The sequence below is a fragment of the Rhamphochromis longiceps genome, linkage group LG10, assembly GCF_057381845.1.
Source record: "Rhamphochromis longiceps isolate RC_006_pf linkage group LG10, R_longiceps_female_GT1.1, whole genome shotgun sequence".
Lineage (NCBI taxonomy): Eukaryota > Metazoa > Chordata > Actinopteri > Cichliformes > Cichlidae > Rhamphochromis > Rhamphochromis longiceps.
The window spans coordinates 15,538,595-15,558,989 of NC_140566.1; the positions used below are offsets into that span (position 1 = coordinate 15,538,595).

Sequence of the window (20,395 nt, forward strand, 5' to 3'; positions counted from 1 at the left end):
AATGTAGACATGGTCAAGAGGATCCGCTCAAGTGCAAATCAATCATTGGGATAGGGTGGAACGTCTATTTAAGTGACTTTGAACATGGCATAGTTGTTGCTGCCACTTGGGCTGGTTTGATTATTTCACAAATTGCAGAGCTATTATGATTTTCACACACAACCAACTCAAGGAGGGGCCCAAAAAAGAAAGTGCTAAGTGCTAAATGGCAGAGAAGAATGGCCAGACTGGTTGAAGGTGATTGAGAAACAACAACTTAAATAACCAGTTATTACAACCGAGGTTAAGAATACCTCTGAATGCACAACAAGACTTTTTCAAACATGAACTCCGGAAAATTCATGAAAAACCATTAAGAACATGACGGTGGCATGATGCAAGATGACTGCTAGCTGTGAAAATTCTGTCAATTGTCGCAGTTGGATATCACTCAGACTTTGAACTGAAGTCGGGAACAGGGAAGTTAAAGATAGTTTAATTCGAATTTGATTGTGCCGTTTATTTGCATTTTGGTGTTGGGTAGGGTAATGCCCAGGAAAAGCTCAAAGCTGCAGTGTGTGTGAAGCAGATGAGCTAGCAGCAGAAGACAACGCCTATATTTGCTACTCCTTTCACCACAGGCCACATGAAGAATGGACCAATGTTATCTTGTGCGATGTCTCTCGCTTTCTGCACCGACATTTATATGGCAGGGTCAAAATCTGGCGCAAGCAACAAGAAAGAGTGGATCCATCTTCGCTAATATGTCATGTTAAAAAGCCTTAACAGCTCAGACTTGTTTTTGAACATGACAATGACTTTACTGTTCTATACCGGTTCTATAAGCGGTAGAGCAGGAAGTTTTCATGGCTGAGGTGCTACCAGCAAAAATGCCACAACATGATAATATCACCTCAGTATAGACCGAAACATTCTGAGGAATGTTTACCACACCCTTTTGAATCTATGCCACAGAGCATTGAGGCACAGCAATTCTGAGGACACAAGGAGTGTGAGTGGTGAATGACGAAGGGCCATGCTGAAAATTTTTCATAAATGTTGGTGCCACTTAAGTGCTTTGTTAGCGTTAGCATTTTGAAATATCTATGGCTAACTAAAACTGAATTTTACCAAAGTGGTTTGTAGTGCTTGCAGATTGTTCAATTTACAGTTGACGTAAACAAAGTAATGAGAAAGATTGCTGAGATGATGAGCCATTAACCTGTTTCTACTAAGACGGGTTTAAATGGGATGGATTGGGAAGGTAATAACATTTTTAATTGGACCACAACTAATTCAAAATCAGTTTGCACATTGTAAGTTGAGATACAAGCCATAATGAGTTGTCTAGACTGTCTGTAAAATGAATAGCCCGTGGTCCATTCATTTAGTGGAATGTATTAATGGGAGAGCAAAAGATGCAAGGACAAGACTTGTGAGTGGACTTGCACAGTAACGTTTCTTAAAGCACACAAAGAAGCGTGGGAAATACTGATGTGTTTCTATGTGTTTCTAGAGCGATAATAGCCTACCATGCCATATTTCTAGTTGCACATCCTGAGTCCAAACTTGTAGGATCAGTTGTCGGTTAACTGATTACCAAAAGCTGGTTTGTTGAAGCTCGCAGTGGCATCATTGTCTGACTACACGGCTGTATGTAAGGCCAAGCAGGCTCTCAGAGGTCATGTGCAAATGAAGTGAAAGCTAAGGCTTAACTTGTATTTGAATATGGGGAGAAGCACAAGAGACAAATAAATTAATTAATGAATAACCAGAGCTGCTGTGTGAGGTTTGCCCTGACCTGCCATTGTGAGATTATACACATGTATACTCCTATTTTACCTCCAGATATGGATTTTACTTGTAAGAATTCAGAAGGATCCCAAAAATCTAATAGAGAAGTGATTTGTAGTACAATATTTTATTTTTATTTTACATTTATTTTATTAATTCCAGACTTTTGTAAAAAAAAATAAATAAATAAAAAATCTGTGGATTTTCTCTGGAAATTGATGAGGACTCATTAGAAATGAACAAAGGTATTTAGGGGCTCAGCAGATGTATTTATCTTATTTAGTTGTAAAAATTGGTCAAATTTCTTAAATATTGCTATTAACAAGGGCTAAGTTAAGAGGTTTGGGAATAAAAAAAAAAAAACAGTTCCAGGCTATTCATAATCCTCAGGGAAGCTCTAACAAACCAAATAGTTTTATTTATTTATTTATTGCATTTTCATGTATTTATATATTTATTTATTTTTTTTTTTAAAGATTTTCACTATTGTAATATATATATATAATATATATAAATTTGCTATTTTCTTGTCATGAGGTATTCATTTAATATCAGCCATATTTTCAATCATTTTTTTCACACCGTCCTTGATTTCTTTTTAAATTCACTTTTAAATAGCATAGCTTAATTTGTTAATAAACCGGCACAATAAGGGAAAATAGGCATGCAATTGTACTGCAATTTAAATTTCATTTTTAGATGCATTGCACAAAATTTTAAGTTAAAAGCATGTGTTTTAGCAAGCTTTACAAAATAACTGCTTTGCCCTCAGTCCCTTCACTTAATGCCTGATACTGTATTAATAGCACAAATAGGCAGATAACTACAAATAAACTAAGCACGTTTCTCATTAAATTTCTAATGGTGTCAACAACCCGTTGCCATAAAGGCAAGTCCGGTAAAATATGCAAAGCACTTAAGAGCTACCACAGAAACACAATGTTCTCGATGGTGAATCCTCCCTGCACGTGGTGCCGGCTGAGCCATCGTGTTAATAACGCGAAGTATCCTAAATACTGTTCCGGGAAAGGGGTTCACCGCACTGATGTGCAATTTTTTTCTGTTTGTGATCTAAGATTGTGATCATTCTGATTTTGAACGAGTATTAAAGGCATTTTTTGGTTTTCGTGATTCGTTGTCGGATTGCAACCGATCGCATTAAGGCCGGTAGTGGTGTTCCTACACTGTTCCTGGTTAATGTAGGTCAAAGCAGTGACGGAAGGGTGTCCTCCGTTGAACCCGCGGTATTAATCCACATCGCAGTCCTGCAGATGGCGCGCACAGTCAACTGAGAGTGCCCTGGGTGCTCACCGCGGTGCTCGCACAACAATATCCGTAAGGAGCCTACCCAGCTTCCGAGATGGCGATTGTCTGAAGCAGCACCTCTGTCTCTCCTGTACAGCTGGAGGGTTTTGCACGCAAAGTTCAAGAGTACAGCTTTGCTTAAAGAGAGTTTTTATTTATTTATTTATTCGTTTGAACATCCCTCTTTCACCCAGCAGCTCAGCTCGGGACGCAGGACGGTTTGTCACATGGGGCTAACCTTAGTTGACCTCTTTGTCAAGTAAAAAGCTTGTCTTTCAAGAAGCAGGGAAGCTTACACTGAACACTCCGTCCACTGCACACCCTAATCACACACATACATATTTTATTTAAAGTATCTGTTATACACTACCTTCTACGTGGTTCATTATTCCGATGTGAACTACAGACAAGAGTGTGCGCACACACGCACACCTGTCACTGTCTAGACAGGGAGGGGGGCATTAAGGCGGTGGGTGCGGGGAGGTTGGGGGGGGGGGGGGGGGGGGGGGGAGATCCCACATGACCCATTACTTCTTTTTTTTCTAAGGCAGCCAGAATATATCTCAAGGCACTGGATAATGACAAAAAAATCAACAACAACAAAAGGGGAAAAGCAGCGGCTCAACCAAATCTGATTGGCCGGCTGAACCGACACCGTTTTTTCCCCCTGCTCGCAAACCCGAGGTCAGCTCGGGACGTTAAAAAATAAATAAATGAGAAAATAGAAATGCGTAGAAAGTAGAAGACACGGCAGACAATCTAGCTTGTTGGCGCTGGAAGTGAGCGACGGCGCCGGCGTCCAATGGGAGGCGTCGGCGCAGCTGGCTCGCGGTACAGACAGAGGCAGCGTCCAATCAGAAGTTCAGACGCGTGATGGACGTGTAACCGACAATTCCCCCTGTCCTTCTTCATCCCAAAGTGGGGGATTGATTTCGGAGTTCATTCACATTTGCGAGCGCAGAGATTTTAAAACTGTTGGCGCTGAAAGCCACGTAATAAAAATGAGTGAATTACATTTTTAAAAAAAAGAAGAAGAAGTGGGGGGATTTATGGGTTCAGGAAGAGATTCGCCTGCTTTTTATCGTCACTGCGAGCCTGTTTAACCCTCATCCTTTTACAGGCACCGCTCACTTTCACAGCCCGACTTCCACTTATATAAACTGCCGTGCTGCTGCTTAGGCAGTGGCAAATGAGTAGGTTGAGCGCTATTAGCCCGCTACAACTACTATTACTACAACTCCTACCACTTCCAGAGAGCCATAATGGAGCCGGTTTGACCGTCCCACCGCGCTCCCTGCGATTGGGGCGCAATAATGTTGACGGATTTCTGATCCAACCCAAGACAGTGCACTGCTCTTCCAATAGCAGCTTTAAGTGAAAAGGCGTGCCTGCCCGTTCACTCCCCCCCCCTCCTCCTCCTCCACCACCACCCCTCAAAGTACTCGATGTATAGTTAAAAAATGGGAGGGCACACTTGAACCGAGCTGCTCTATGAAGGTAGGCTGCAGCGTGTGTTTATTGATGAGATGAAAAGAAGATGGAAGTGAGAAATGAAACAAAGTAAGGGAACATATTAAAAGAAGAAGGAAAAAAAAGACATCAACTCAGCGCGCTTCGTCAGGGGGGGGAACGCCGTGGAAACGCTGTCGCCACTTTTTTTTTCTTCTTGTGAACGAGCTTCGAAGTGCAGGTAAGAAATTGAGAGAAAAGTAGGAAAAGGGATGGGTCTTTACAACATCTCTGCCGCTATTATTAGAGAGAGAGGGAGCGGGAGAGAGAGAGAAGGGGGGGGAATACAAGGAATTTCCTCTATCGGGGATTAAAACATGCTCGCTGACTTTCGGGTGAAATGCATGAAAATGCCACTCACTTCCCATGTAGTTGTGGCTGGCTTTACCAGCCCCCCCAGAAATCTCCGCAAACATTGGAAACTTCATTCTTTGGAGGGTCACGAACGTTCAATAAACGTGATGCCAGCGTCCGAAATGTAGCCTAATGAAACGAGCCCCTTGCGTTAGATTAGAGGAGGAAGGGGTGGTGGTGGTAGGGTAGGTAGGTAGGTAGGTAGGGGTGAGGGTATTCAGTTTTGGCTGCCAGGGGGTTTTGTTGTCCATCTATATTCGACTACCAAAAAACGCGCTGCCCTGGCGTGACGCAAGTTTGCCATCTGTCATTATTCCGACTGTGCCCCCTTTACTTTTAGATTTACCCGTGAGCCGGACAGTGGAGAGGTGGTGGTGGTTGTGGTGGTGGTGGTGGGGGGGGGGGGGGGGGGGGGGGGGGGGGAGACACTTGAGAACAATACTACTCCGGTCAAAGTGTGTTCACAGGTCTGTTTCTCTCAATCAGCGAAAGCCTGAGCGATGCTCGCGGGCTGCCTGCTCACATTTTACACACTGTGAGCCCGGAACAACTGTGGCAGGCGACGTGCGCATTTGGCTTTTAGGTCAGTTATTTGAGTCAGAGGAAACACGTTTCCTTATTGCATTTTTTTCCTTCTTCTTCTCCTTCCTACCGCTCTTATATACTCTCACTAGAAAACTGTCTTAAATGCATTTCAGTTTGTTAAACTTACCGGGAGAGGTGGTTGGTTTTTTTGGGGGTTTTTTTTTTTTTTGGTTTTTTTGTGCACGCGTGAAATCTATCCTTGGAGCGAAGCGGCTCACACTGAGACAGATGTCTAGCCTACATTTTTTTGTGAATTAATATCATTACGCCGTTGCATTTATGAGATGGGGTTACGTTCAGATGTGCTCAGCAGGCGAGGGGAAGCTGGCTAATATTGTGTCTGTAGGTAAAGCAATACTGCAGGTCCAGTTTCTGGGATAAATAAGAACTGGATCTGGTGGGACTCTTTTGGTCTGGATTTTGGTGCCATGTTTCTCCCAAAAATAAAAGCTCACTTTAAACTGTCGCAATCGCTCCCTCCCCCCACGTTTTAAATTCATACCCTACAGTAGATTAAAAAAAAAATGTTTACCATGTGAGGCTGGCCTAGATACGAAGCCATGCTCTGGTGTAATTAAAGTTGCAAGAGAGGCTCTCTGTGTTCCTTTTGAGACATTTTGTTGCAAAATATTAATGGGCAACTCGTGATTCCTTCGCTCTTCCTTGTTACATGGCAGCACAGCGGCGCTTCGCCTCTTGATTAAAGTCAAAATATGTGTATTGTTTGCGCAATTAAAAAAAATTAAATATATATATATATATAGATGCGTGCATATGTGTGTATATAGATTAATATACGCGGATGAATTTACTGAAAGGGCCACAGAGAGTTCATCCCGAGCAACATGTCAGTCTTGCTCTCTCCGTGCTCGATCGCGAGCGTGCACGCGCGCGCGTGTGACTGAGAGATGGACAGGGGCAGAGAGCGTGCGTGTATGCGTGTGTGTGCGTGCATGCGTGTGTGTGTGTGGCAAACAGATGTTGTCCCAAAGCGCTCGGCTTTGTCAGATAAAGAGAGTAATACGGCGTGTCCTTGTGTCTAACGCGAGCGCCGCTGATAGGTTTCTATAATACAGCACGTTCCGTGTCTGATTAATAGCCACACACCCGGCTGGAGCCCGGGAGTTGTTCCCAGGTATAAAGCTTTGCGTCAACGCATTAGTCATGTCACAGGTTGGTGTTGGTTTGGTCAGTGAATAGCCCCAAACAAGAGACCGGTCCCGGGTTTGACAGGCACGAGAGAAACGCCGCGTCCACGTCCTTAAAGCGCAGACTCGATCTGTGGATGTGCACCTGTGTGTGTGTGTCAGAGCGTGTGTAGGTTTTTTTCTTTCTTTCTCTCTTCCTTTTTTTTTTTTTTTTTTTTACGATTCTGCGTTTGCCTCTGTTTTTTTTTTTTTTTTTCACTTTTGTTGTGATCACTTCCTCCTGCCCGCCTTCATTCAGAATATGCCTCCACAACGTAAACGACTTGCTTGTCTATAGGCTCGGTTACGTAATTGGTGGCAGCACTGGATCGTTTGTTTTCTGAATGGACACATTTGGAAAACACGGAGCTGAGCGTGCAGCATGTTTGTAGGAGAAATGCAACATTTCCTTCACCCCCTCCACACACCCACCCACCCCACCCTCCTCCCCTCTCCTTGATGTGAGACTTCAGCCAGGCATAATTGCAATTCTGTCCCATGAATTAGAGCACGCTGATTTGACAGGTTGCATGTGGGTGAGGAAATAATGAGAAAGTAAAAATTATATTGTCACAATGTGTACACTGAATTGAACGCCCTTCATCTGAAAAGAAACTCAAAAATTATAGTAACCCCCCCCCCCCCCCCCCCCAAAAAAAAAGGCGTAGCACCTGCATTTGTGGACATTTTATTGTTTTGATGAATTGGAGGGTACTTGTCTTGGCTGTAAGTGAGCTCTCGCCATGGCTTGATGTCAAAAACTCTTGTTTTATCACCACAGAGGTGTACAGGAGCTGCTGAGCGAGGGTAAGCCATTATGTGCTTTGGGAGTGTTTGTAGTCCGTGGATCAGGTGCCCGGTTTCATCTCAGTTAAGTCAGGAACGGGTATTTACATGTATAAATTCCACACACATTAATATTCACAGGGTTTGAGCCATCGCCATTTGCCCACTTTCTGTGTCACGGCTCAAACCCACCCATGACTAATGAATATTTAAGAGTACGTCTGCACATCAAGGAAAGTGGTTATTGTGTGAGGAAACCCAGCAGATAAACTGTACACCTATACTCACATGGAAGAAAGAGGCTGTGTGTGAGTGTGTGTGTGTGGAAGGGGTGGGGGGTGATCAGTTAATCCACATGCGGCAATCAATCCCAATTTTCTTTTGGCTTCAGCATCCTTCACTCATCCGCTGTAGCTTGTCACCGTCTCTTCACATTTGCCAGTTTATTATTATTGACCAGAAAACTGGCGCAATGTGTGCCCAGCATTCAGTTTTGAAGTGTTTTTGACTGATTTAGTCACGCTTTCACACATTTTCTCCCACCTGATTATTTGGGTTTACTCAAGTGAAAATGTGTAAGGGTACCATGCTGTACTAATGTAATAAGTGCTTCTTTGTAAGACACATATAACCAGGAAAAAAAAAAACAATCATCTTGTACTGTACATGGACGCAGATGGTAGGTCAGATTTCCAAAAAATAAAAAATAAAAAAATAAATAAGTGAAATAAGGCACTGATGCCCAAAAAGACAAGATAGAGACATTTTTCTGAAGCCTCCGCAGTGCTTCATTGGTTGTTGGTATTCCCACGCCATTCAGCTATCTTCACCAGGCTGTTACCAGGTAAGCGTGGTGGTCCCGAACTTACATGATTATATTTATAAATATTTGAAAGGATCATATTGTTGCAGTGCAGTTGCCCTGAAATGTTTTTTTTGGCCTTGGGAGCTACACTATGTAGTGAAACGGACTGGAGAGGTGTGGGAGGGCGTGTAGCGCTGGTCATGAGAGGAATTCACCTCGCTCGTTCTGCCATGTGTACTCTGTATTTATAATTTTATTTTGGAAAGTCTACATTTGGCTGAAAATTCTGGCATGTGCTGGCAATACAACGGCAAAGAAACGAACCAAATAAAATTCCTCCTCGCGGTAATGGCGAGCCTTTACAGATGAAGTAAAATCAATAACTAAAATTTCAAGTCAGGTCTTTACCATCGTATGACAGCAGACTTGCACTTGAGTCCATTGTGGCACTTTGTCTGGCTCAGTTGAACATATTTGGCAGCCATTTTGGGAATGCAGCAGAGATCCATCGATATAACAAGCCACTTTGTGGATTGCATCCAGAATGTCACAGTGCTTGTTAACTGCTTGGCCTTTTTGTCTCAGGCAGAGTTTATCTTTTCCCAGCTTTTTATTTTTTTTTCCCCCTCCCTGTATGATACTCGTTAGATGAATATTTCCCCCCTTTGGAGTAAGGCTCATCTTTGATGTGATTGCCAACAGAGACTGTTTTCAGGTGCACATCTTAAAGTTAATAAGTCTTGTAATTAACTACAGAGTAGCCTTTAAGCCTTTAATAGACTTTAAGCTTCAGGATTTGGTTTTGTTTAAGAAGAATGAATAAAGTTTCTCACCTTCTGTTTATTGGTAAGACTCCTGTTTTACAGCATTTGCAGCTGTAACGCAACATTTGAGTCCCTAGCTGCCATGGTAACCCCCCAAAAAACTCAGGTGCCTCTAAAGTATCAGTGATTAAATTATTTTCCATTTCTATTTTCCTTGTATCCCTTGATCCTAGTAAAATATAATGATAGTTCTTCCTTGCTGGATCGTTGGATTACGCTTTGCAAACTAGAAATTGTTGGCAGGCTAGCTACCTCCTGGCTAACTGGCTTGGATCCTTCTACCCACAAATCACCCTTTCCACACATTACATGCTTCTCTTTATATTACATTATTTTTATCCCTGAATATACAAATCAATCACAAAACCTATTGACAATCTGCACAGGTTGCCTTTGTCAGTAAGGAATGAATTTCCCCGTTAGCTGCATAATGCAACACAAAACCACTGTTACAGTGTGTTATGGGGATTTCCTTCCAGCAATAAAGCAAGGACTGAACACAAAATCACTTGTTTAAAGGGAGGAAAATTGTGTTTTGTTATTGAAGATGTGGAGAAGAAAGCATAAAAAATATTTTGGAATCAACTGAGAGGCTTTTATTTATTTTTTAAAAAGAAACCCAATCAGGGTATATTATCCATAAATAATATTTCAGGAATATTTACAGCTCCAGACTTTTTCTTCTCCTTCTTTTAAAATTCATTGAGTTGTTTTTTTGTCTTGTTTTTTTTAATATGTGCCCTTTTAGATCAGAACTTTTATTAAACCTTAGCTGAACCTGGTGTGACTATAAGATCGTGCAGCATAAAAACTTTATGACGCGTTTTTCAGTTTTCAAAGGACTTTTGTTTTGGAATCTTCCCTCCCTGCAAGTATCACAGGAATGCGTAATGAAAGCACAAATTGAGCCTGAATAAGTATTTGCCAGTGTTACAGCCGGTCGTCAGTAAGCTTTTGTTCGGCTATAAAACTTTATAAAGTCTCATGAAACCCGCTTACTATCCTTACTTCCTGCATAGCTTCATAGTATATGGTTTTAGATTTGAATGTTTACTTTCTCCAAAATAAAGCAAAATCTAAAAGGAGCGTCCCACAGGGGAGAAACTCATCACATACTTGCCGTCGGATAAGAAGGTTTTATTTTAATGTTTACACATGAGCTTGGTACAGGACCAGAATTAATATTAGCCTGCTCACACGATAAGAAATATGTTTATTAGTCTTAAGATTTATTTTTTTTAAATTTTGTCATTTAAAGTGCAATGCCAGCTGCTTTGTTTTCGCAGTTGCGGTCTCCTTGTGTCACATGTATACAGTATATACATTACAAACACGGTGGGTATGATCATGTGTTTCCATTACACTCTCTTGGTTCATGCAGTTGTTATCAAAGCTTTTATATTTGTGCTGCAGGAGCCAAATCTCATGTAAGAACTTGATCAGAAGTTATTTCACAACAATTTCACAACGGAAGAGTTTCTTTTTTTTTCTTCCTTTATTGAAGATGTTTAAACTTCTTTAGAACTCATTTTAATAACGTGTCTTAGAAACATTTATTTTGTCGGTCGCATGGAAGGAGCATTTAAACCTAATTAATGTTCTTTCTCTTTAAACACACAAGCAGGCCTAGGTATTCAACTGATGTGAAAAATGTATCCTGGATTCTAATAGCAAAGTTGTATGTTTGCCAAGGTGCATGTGTGTCCTCAGTTCACCCTGCTACCCATATGGTTTTCTACAAGTCATGGTGAGCTCACTGCCTAGCTGAAGGGGAGAGTATCTAAAGAGAGTATGAGAAAACTGCAAAGAGCAGTAGTGTCCTTTGTAAGTTTTTCAGCTTTTCACAATAAATATAAGCGCTGTAAGTTCCCGGCTTCATTCTTGGCATCGAGGAGACTTTTTAAGCCTCATTCCACTAAACTGTACTCACACCAGCCAAAATGTTAAGATTGTGCACACTCTCGCTCGAGGTACATTGGTATGCACTGTGCTTTGGGTAAACTAAGGGGGAATTATTTTATTTACACAATAGTATTTGTGTTGTGGTTTTATCAAATATTACGTTTGCTGAAACCTTAGAGTATTTTCACATAATCTAAAACTGTATTTTCTTTCTTTTTTTATTGAGTAAGTCATTAGTTGGTTTTTTTTTTTCTCGTCTTTTCTTTTTTTAAATACAGCCTTAGGAAATCACTGTTAGGTATTTTTCTTATTGAAAGAAAATCTTTAACAAGGGAATTTTTCTCTTGCATTTTCATCTTGAAAAGGCATATCTGTTCTTATACCATCCATGTTATTTATTGCCCTGAATTGTATCTATATCAAGACACGTTTAGGTTTGAAGAGTCTGAAAATAATAGTTAATTTGTCTAACAGCTTCTTGTTTTAATGAATAGTAAAGTATAGATTGTCTTTTTTTATTATTATTATTAGGACTGTTGGTTTAGGTGACAAAGAAAATGCATGCCTATCCTGTTCAATGACAACCAGATGGCAAGGCAAATGTTCAGTTTTATCCGAGTTGCCAGGTTTGTTGACAATAAGTTTGACATTTATCAAGTGACCCAGTGGGATCGTTCTAGTGACGTTCGTAACACCTGCATTACTTTTTTATTGTAGATGCAGTCCATGTGTCTCCATGAGATAGTTGGGCGGCTTGAAATCCAATGCAATGGTTGCTGGTTGTGGCAGCAGTGGGACGCTGCACGTGAAAACGTCCATACATGACCTTGTGGCAGCTGCTATGTAAACTCACTTTAAGCTCTTTTTAAAAATTTTTTTCTGTGAACAGATTAAACAACATGAATCCAATTTAGAGTCTTTCACTAGAGTGAGCTGTGCTGCTGGCTAGTGTCTAAACAATCATTCATTCATTCACAAAGCATGTTTCTTATTCCCACTTCTCTTTAGGCTCAGTTCCAACATGCATTTATAGGAAGGAAGGTCACACAAATAGACAAAGACACACATAGCTATTGTACGTACCCTGTTAACTTCACCTAACACAGTCACATGACCAGGAATAAAGGCATATGCATTCCTGAGCCTCTCCATCAAACCGTGGCACCACAAATGACTTAGAAGTGGCACATTTGTTTCATGACCTGCCGAAAATACTCACAGGCCTGTGGCACGATCTTTATAGTAATATTACCAGAAACAGCTGATCAGCTTAGGTTACACTCTGGGGCTTATGAGCTATAGATTGTTAGCATCAACGATAATAATTCTGCTGCATTCAAAAGACCACACTGACCAACAATTCATGAGCATTAGCAAGGCCAAAGGGCCAGAGGATTATCATAAACGGAGCTGATATTATCGGCGCTTTGTGCTGAGGTGACCCTGTGGTCTCTCTGCTTTTTTTTTTTTTTGCATTAAAACAGATCAGAGAGGACAACCTGGGCTACACTAAAATGCACAAGGAACAATAGGAAGTGTAGCAATGGTGAACACGCAAATATCTTGTTGTGTTGACGGTGACACATTGCACAGCAACAAACAACGCAAGCCATGTAAGGTAATGGAAATTCGTTACAAAGCAAGTGCGGTTTGCTCTGTAATTACAAATTACAGCATTGTACAGCTCCACCAGTTGTTGTCTTTGAAAAACATAAGGAAGTCCAGTAAGAAACGCAACATTGTCAGCATCACTTAAACGCCTTTTAAATCAATTTCCCTACTTTAAATATGATCGATCTTGGAGAAGACTTCACTGCTAATGGCATTGTTTTTGTTTTTTTGGGCACCAACAAAGCAAACAGGAAATGGAAAGACCATAAATTAATGAGCGTGTTAACAGCTAACACATCGGGTGGTAAAAATCTATTTTAAAAAAACAGCCAAACAGCTACCATCAGCTCATCTGACATCATTTTAAAAACATATAGTCATCCTCACAGTCACACAAGGACACAAGAAGTTGTTATGTATATGCAACCTCTGATATGCTATAGAACTTGTATAACCACACTAACTGGTGTTGCTTACATAGTTTTTCCTGATGTAATTGCTAGGAAAACAACAAGCACAAACAACAGACTTTCCAGGCAATGCATAGGCCCATTTTGAGATTAGACTGTCCAAAGGTTTGACACTAAATTGGACTGTGTTAGTAGAAGCCTTACATGTGATTCCCATGAAGCTCATAAGCTTTGTTTTGTCACATGTCCAAGTTTGCATATTTTTCTTTAAACTTCTCCATTTACTCCTTTGTTTCCTCCAAAAGGTGTATTTACTGAGTAAGAGGGTGTGGCTTACAGTGTTGGCAGTAGTTTCTTAAAATGTACTCATCATAAATGCCCGACGAGAGCTGATTTCCTCTTTACATGAATGATCTTATTGTCCTTATGTGAGCGCCGTTTCCACGAGGGACCGATGACTTATCTGTACTTTGAGTGTGCTGCTGTGAAATTTCAGTCAGCTCAAATGTCTAAATAACATCTAGAGATTAACACAAGGCCGAAAGAGTGGAAATCTTTAGTTTTTGGCCTTTCCCTGAGCGCTTGTGAAATCCTGTAGTTGGCTTGCTTAACAAGTTAATCTCGCAACACGCTATTGTATGGATGAAATTTCATAATGTGGTTAGATTGCCACCCCTTGATGGATTACCAGAAAACCTTACCTATGTGCCAATTTTTGTTTAAGTCATTAGCTCTAAATCACATTGCTCAGCCTGCAGACCAGTGGATCAGACCAGCGCTTGGTCAAAGCGTGTTTAGGGCACGGTTGTGGTCGGCAGTGTTTCAGTGCGTCAGCATTGCACTTTTAGATGGGTCATATGTCAAATGATCTGATGAGACATATATAATCATCTGTATTTACTACACAACAGCTTGCCAAACTAAAAATAAACTAAACACTGCTAACATCCATATGGCTTCAAATAAGGACAGCATGCTTCCATTAAGTCTTCTGGATTTACCATCTTATTCACATAATGAGAAAAATCTGTGTTTGAAGACATCATATTGAAGATATCACCAGTTCACCTGAATAATGAGTCAGTTTTATTTCATCCCAATGCCATTTGTATTTTTGTAACCGTAGCTACAGGCTGAAGAAATATGTTGCATCATGAAACTATTTTTTCTTTTGCAATGACCATTTTTCTCTTTTTTCTCCTGCTAGCATGTTAGCAGTTTTGTACCATGTCTTTTTTAAACGGCAAACATTGTGCTTGTGCTTGCCAGAGAGAGAGGGTAGGCTGCTGACCCTTGAAGCAAAAGCAGCTAGCGGAGCAGCTGACCTGCTTAAAGCACCCTTGTGCATTTGTGAAAGTTCAGCTCTGTGCTGGACCATCACCGCGCTGGCTCGTGCACCCTTGTGCAGCTGCTGTGAAACCTCATGGTACACAACTTCTGAAGTTGCTGACTATTCCACGCACGCACGGTCGAGTAGTGATTTAAAGTCACTGCTAGCAGTTAAATCATTAGTCAGGTTAACTTAAAGGTTTAAATTTTACAGAGCAAAGTGCCATTGTGGAGGCACTAACCATGACTGATGAAAGAAGGCTTTACTGTTTAACCACAGCACGTATGTGTGCTGTCTTTGAGAGGCAGGACACCTTGAAAGCGCTGCATGTGAAACCCGGCTTTACATAAAACTTATGCGAGCATCTTTTTTTCTGTTTTTCTAGCTCTAAATACAGATGAGACTGTGGTTTCATTTTGTTTGGCCTCACTATAGTGACAAACATAGTGTACTCTTAACCCTAAACACATTCAGAGCCTGCTTTGTTCGTTATTGTGTTAGAGCTGCGCGCTTCTTCACAAAGGTCCCGCACAGTCCCCTCGAAATTCAGCACAAACGCCTGTTTTTTCTCCCTTGTTTACATCTCAAGGATAGAAAGTCAGGAGATGCTTTATTTTCTTTGAAGATACAAAACTGTTCCTCATAGCTACACAGTCCAATTTTTGAGAATAGAAATATGAATAGAGGCATACACGCTGATATTTCTTGATGAGCTGAATGTATTAACTGCTCTTTATCATGATACACTAGTAATAGACAGAGAGGTCCTATATGAGCAGCTGTGTAGGTTCGTGAAGATCTCTTAATGGCCTGTGAGGTCCTTTTTTGGAGAGGCAAAATGTCCTTGACGTGTGTAGTAGCTGTAGAGAGGCAGTTGCATTGGACACTTGTGCCTAAATGATAACTCTTGAATTTAGCATTATCTGCTTCGGGGGTTAGAGGTGTTTTGGAGACTATCATATGAGTAGTCAGATGGTTCTTTATGGTCAAATGCTCATTAACAAAAGCAGAGCCATTTGCCAATTCTGAGATTTTTTTTCTTTTCTGTTCCATCACCAAAGTGACTGCCGTCTTTAATTTTAATGGCCGTAAGCCAGCAGTGGCTGTTTGTCCCCCTCCCACCTCCCCCACTCCCCACCCCATCCTCTTCATAAAATACAGTATGAACAAAAAAAATACTGATAGCACTAATTCACAAGTGTTTGTGTGGACTTTGTGTGAAAAAAAAAGTATATTAGAAGTAGATTATCCTCCCATCTGTAAGTGTACAATGGATCTGCTATGGATAACGGGTGGCGGTGGGTGTGTTTTTGACAGAAAGTGACGAAGTTGAACAAGCTGTCCTGTCAAAAAATACTTTAACTGTCCTCCACTTGAATTGCAGTGTTTATTGTTATTTATGTGCTAGAGGAATTTATTTGAAAGCCGCACATCCTGTCACATTGAGTGGCTTTCTGTTGGGCTGAATATGTTAACACATTAATATGCTGCGCTACTGGAGACATTTCAGTGGAACTAAAGATTCGCGGCGTGATTAAATTAAGGGGACCGTAAAGAGTTAACAGTGGCTGCAGTTAGCGTATGATGCACACAAATGCATGAACACAATACAGTCATTGAAGCAATTTCAACTGAAGAGAGGCTATAACATTATAGTGGTGTAATTACTTTACAATGCTTTGACCAAGAAGGAAGGAATTTGAGAAAGGAAAAGTGTTGTAAATTTAGATATTTTCATGTTTTGAAACCGTTCCTGGTCTTGAGTTTAAAATCGAAAGTACCGTTTTGAAGGAGGGATCTCTGGTACGCCTCCGTTTTGAGGTGAAATGGCAGTTCAAAGTTCAAAAGGCGTTTCATGTTTCATAATAATAGTTGCGTATCGAGTCTATTTTAAACACGCTATAATTATCAATGATTTGCACTCGAAATCATTCAAACTATTTCACCGGTTCTGACATGTCGCGCCGTACAGTTTCAGTCCAGGGAGAAGTAGAAATTGGAAGGAAAAAAAAAAGGTTGTGTGAAAAATCTTGGCTCAACTTGTCAACAGTCTCCGTGTGCTTGTTGATGATTTTCAGTGACTGCAATAAAGCCAAATCAATTAAATCCTGAGACTGAGGATGTGGTTTTTCTGCAGCTTTTCTTGGAGTGTATGGGAGTTGGGCGCATTACTTACCTGTTAAGTGCTCAAAGGTAACGAGAGAAACGCAGCGCTCCAAATTGTTCCGATTTAATTAGCTGACACAGCTGTCGTTGGCCAGACTTTTTCATTTATTTCTTTTTTCAAAGCGTGCAGCGGCAAAATAGTACTGGCTAACGTTTGATTTTTAAGTTTGAGGCGTTAACTGATGACGCCGAGTTGCGTGTGCGCACCCATTTTGTCAAAGAAGTGAGCTGAACGCACTCTGTCTTTAACAAACGCGCCCCCTTCACTTACCTCACGAATATTGCTTCATTCCCCCCCACCCCAGTGTTCTGGCTACATATTTACATTGTGAACAGAATTACATTAGATCCCATATCCAAAACGTACTATTACAGCCTGATTTCTGGCAGTTTATATGCTAATGTGCTTGGATGATTGAAATTAATAATTACAACGTCGGACGGTGATTGTTAAGCAGCGGAGGTTTTAGACAGACTTACTGTTAATAAGGTGTAACACAAAAACACTCTCGATAAGTGCAGATCTGCATCACATCCATCAAGATGCTACGTGCGCGTGAATGGACATGAGCTTTTTCATCATGCCCCGCGGCCCTTTTGTCTCTACACTGAATCGTACCAAGGGCCTTGAATGTATGCTTGTAGTGTGTGTTGTAAGCAGTATTTGCATATTCAAGATGTACATTATTCAAATGGCTGATACTGCTCCTTTCATAACCATGCCTCTTATGTCTGTTCTCAACCCCATCCCCCATTCTCACCATTCTAACCCCCCTCACACCCACCCCAAAACCCTCACACCCCACCCCACCCCACCTTGATTAACTAATGTCCAATTCGGTGCAGCGTGTTCCACGAGCTCGCCTCCTCACGCAGTCAGCTGATTAACCTGGAGCCTGCCTGGTGAAGTTGCAACCCTCGTCTTCCCGTCTTAATTCCTCCTTTTTTTTCCCTTTTTTTTTTTAAATGCCCCCTTCTTCCTCCTCCTCCTCCACCCCTCCCTAGTCTTTGTTGTGGCGGCAGCAGCAGAGCATGCGTTGCATTGGCGGTCTGAAGCATTGTGTCTGATTTCCAGCAGACAAACTGACCTCTGGGGATTTATTGACAGCAAACTCCACAGAGGCAGACACAGAGCTGGGGGCATGGAGGCAGCCAGAGAGTGGGGGGGGGGGGGGGGGGGGGGGGGGGTGTTGGAGAAGGTTTGTAAGGAGAGAGGAGTGGGGGCATAGACGGATGGAGAGATAGACGGGTAGGAAGGGAAGACGGGGAGAGGTTCAACGTGATGAAACAGGAAACAGGTAGAGGCGCAGAAAGAAAGAAACCAATATGGGGGAGGTGGGGTACGAATGCTGAATTTAGTTTGATTTAAATTTTTTTCCTCCCCATGGAGTATTAGCAAGTGAAAGAAAATGGCCGCCTCCTACAAGGATCTAATTAATTTTGAAGGATCATCAGCCCCTTTAGTCCAAGGCAGGGTACAGGAGGGAGGGAGGGAGACAGACCCCTGGGCTGATTAGAATTCACTGCAGGTAGGCGCTGGCTGCTGCTCACCCACTGTGTCACGGCTAAAATGGAATCACTGTTGTGAGTGGCAGTCTGGGCAACTGAAGCCCGCTTCCCTTGGCCTACTCCTTTGTTGCCAGCGTTCACCTCAGTTTCCCCATTAGGCAGGTGGATTTACATGTCTGGACTGGTAGAAGCAACATATATGTGCGCAATGTCGAGCAGTAGCCACAAAACCCAACCATGGCACCTGGATAACATTTGCATGTCAAGCTAACCCCAGCAGGAAAAAGGAAAAAAAGTCAAATATTTGACATTATAATGGATAAAGAAATTTGACATGTGGGTGTGCGGTCTAGTAAAAAACAGTGGTCTCGCTATTGTTTTTTAGGTGGTGAAACAATATATATATATATATATATATATATATATATATATGTATATATATATATATATATATATATATATATATATATATATATATATATATATATATATATATATATATGTATGAGGGGGTTTCCTTTGACTTTGTCAGTCAGGATTATTTAAGGAGGGGTTCATTCACACGCAACAGGTCGCAGTTATACATAGTTTCTAACTTAGCAGCTACGCCAGCGCTCAGTTTAGACTTATATAAATATATATATTTATAGTAAACCATCTGTATGTGTTATTTTAGGTCACTCACATAACTTTATAGTGAATAGAAAATGGCTAAAGTTATATTTCATATGTAGGAGGTTCATTTTATAATAATTTTTTTTTTTATCCAGATCAAAACTGAAAAACAACCAACTGTTTGCGTTTGGTTGAAAGCATGATCCATCTGAGTATTGTGTGATCACCATCTGCTCCTAAACATGTTATTACATGCCTATATCTAATCATCAAATTTGTAAGTTGTTACGAACATGTCTGGAAAACAAGCACTGAGCGTCCCACAGAGTGCGGCGCTCCTCGAAGGGAGGCCCGAGACCCAAGCAGTCCGTCAACTCAGCCATTTCTACTCAGTTACACTTTAACTGTACTTTTTCAGCCCAGATTTTCTGCTTCAGCGTGCTCAATTATAACGACAATGATCATCTTCGGGCCACATTTACACATTAATGCGTGTCTGTTACCTTGGCATAGAAGAGCAGAACCGAATGCAGCCAATGATCCTTCCACACGAGTGTGTAAGGAAAAAAAAAAAAAAAAAAGGGAGGTCACTGCTTAAAATCTCATAGTTTCTGTAGGCAGGCTTTACTTCAGTGTCTCAAAGTAGGTGTGCTGTTGGAAAGTACTCGAGAGCCGTAAAAGAATAATTTGCTCCAACATTAATGCGCACGTCTGGTCAAATCCTGGCCCTGTTCTGTTCATTCAGCAGCACAGAGTAGTTAGTGGCGTTTTACAGAGCACTTCATGTTCCTGTTGTAGCAAGCGTGGCTGCTGCTGAACGTCTTTTACAAAAGAAAAAAAAATTGAGTGTCAGAAATATCATCCACCCTCAAATTAATGATAAATATTCACATCCAAACATGCCGTGAAAATTTCCAGGTACTTTAAAAGCTTCACTGGTTGCATTACCTGATGGCACTTTGGAACAATGTGGGTCTAATTTGTTTGGTGGAGGCATTTTTTCACCGATTCAATGCATTTTTTAAACCCCCCTTTTCCAGTTTCCCTGCTCTTGAACGATAGCACGAGTGTGCGACTTGAGTCTGATGAGTTTTATGTGATTTTGTGATTTTTTTTTTTGTCTTCTTTTTTGGGGTCAAACATTTGCATACATGCATTTGCATGTGTTTGTACAGTGTGAGAGCAGTTGTGTCAGACTTCCTTAGCATCACCAAAGCAGCTCATCACATGCTTAATGTTTTTGAATGCCTTTCTTGTGTTTTCAATGAAAGCCTTGTGTGTTTAATATTTGACTCTTTTCTATTATTACAGCTGAAAACGTTGCTTTACATCTGTGTGAGACATTGTGCCGTTTCATTTGTGGATTTGAAAATGACAAGGGGAACAGATACGCACACGCGCACACACACACACACACACACACACACACACACACACACACACACACACACACACACACACACACACACACACACACGGATGGTGAATATGACTGAGACCTTTTCCAAAATATTCAAACAAAAACAAAGCTCCTTAGGAAAAAAAGTAGATCATTTTTTTCTTTGGAAGGGTGTGGTTTTATTGCCCAAAAGCTCAGGCAACTGTGTGCGTGGGTGTGTGTGTGTTTGTGTGTGCGGGGGGGGGGGGGAGCCAATACCAAAATTATTTTCAACCTTGATTTGTAGTTTTCAGTCATGTGAACTCACCGACGTCCATTCATCTTG

General features: G+C 41.3%; 1 protein-coding gene across 1 annotated transcript in view; it reads left to right on the top strand.

Annotated features, from left to right (window-relative positions):
* Window positions 1-4,511: 4,511 nt before the first annotated feature.
* The window catches only part of zbtb20 (zinc finger and BTB domain containing 20), a 32,309-nt gene continuing 16,425 nt past the window's right edge, over window positions 4,512-20,395 (top strand). Inside the window, exon 1 of the mRNA XM_085420446.1 lies at window positions 4,512-4,768. The gene's annotated coding sequence lies outside the window, so the exon portion shown is untranslated. The remainder of the gene's footprint in view (window positions 4,769-20,395) is intronic.